We start from the raw sequence: 1110 nt of genomic DNA on the forward strand, positions 1-1110 counted from the left end.
AGCCCCTTGGGTAGGCAAACCCGCCCGCACCTGTGTCTTTTATGCAACACCCGGTATAAAAGCGTCATGGATGGCGTTAGGACACACGTCCGGCCGTGTGCGTATGTGTGCGTCTCACGGTTTCCTCTGCCTTCGAGTCCGTATCGCCCGTCGTCCGTCGTCGTCGTGGCGGCTGAAACCCCCAACAGGTTCCATGTCCGGGGCTGGCCGCCGATACGTGTTTGGATACGTGATGGATCCAGCCAGAGAGGCGTGCCCAGCGCGGAGTCGAGGCGTTCCACCAGCACCTGGTATCAGCGCGCTTGTCGCCCGGGCCGGGCCCAGCCATGAGCCAGCCATGAGGATAAGGCAGACATGCAGCGCCTCGCCTCGCCTGGCCTGTCCGCGGCCCGGTGGTGTGCTCCAAGGGCAGCCTATGGCTGTGTGAGCTGCGCGCCGTCGTACACCCCACGAGCGCAGCACACACAACGCCTGACATGCGGCGGATATTTCAACTGGTAAAAAGTGAAAAGGGCGTAAGTCCAATGGGAGGGAAGTCCGACGACTTACGCCCTTTTCACCAGTGATTTATTGATGGACGCCGCGCGGCGTGTACATGGTGCAGTTTTGCTACTAAACAAGCAAAGAGTACTTCACTTTTTAGGAAAATTAGTGCAGAATTAGTGAAGAAAAGATAGAAAAATAAAGATGAAGCGGAAAATTCGATGTACGCTTGATGTTCTTGTGAAGTGTGGCTCGGCAACAAGCCACGAGCGCAGCATCACATGAACCCCCCCCCCCTCCATAAAAAAGGAGCAGGATTATCAAAACTTGCGCGAAAAACGAGGCTGGCCTGTTGCGATTCATTCCCCTCTTCTTCTGCTTCCCCTTGACAGAAGTGGTGGCGTATCGGCCGCGGGCAGACTCGCTATGCTAACGCCCCTCGAGGTGCTGGCTGCGCAGGCTGCGCAGGCTGCGCAGGCCCCGGGGGCGGGGTTTGCGGCGCTGTGCTGCTGCTGGCGCAGGTCCCAGTTCAGCTGTGAGTGGATTTATTTAAGAAGGACAGCTCGTGCCTACGACCTCGTCCGATTTGGCTGATATTTGGTGGACATGTTCCTCAATTGAATTGAA

General features: G+C 57.1%; 1 protein-coding gene across 1 annotated transcript in view; it reads right to left on the reverse strand.

Annotated features, from left to right (window-relative positions):
- Positions 1-1110, reverse strand: part of LOC127749197 (uncharacterized) — a gene marked incomplete at its 3' end in the record, with an annotated part of 32674 nt that overhangs the window by 2303 nt on the left and 29261 nt on the right. The gene's annotated exons all lie outside the window — the stretch shown is intronic.

The sequence above is a fragment of the Frankliniella occidentalis genome, unplaced genomic scaffold, assembly GCF_000697945.3.
Source record: "Frankliniella occidentalis isolate FOCC.00 unplaced genomic scaffold, Focc_3.1 Scaffold38, whole genome shotgun sequence".
In the NCBI taxonomy this organism is placed as follows: Eukaryota; Metazoa; Arthropoda; class Insecta; order Thysanoptera; family Thripidae; genus Frankliniella; species Frankliniella occidentalis.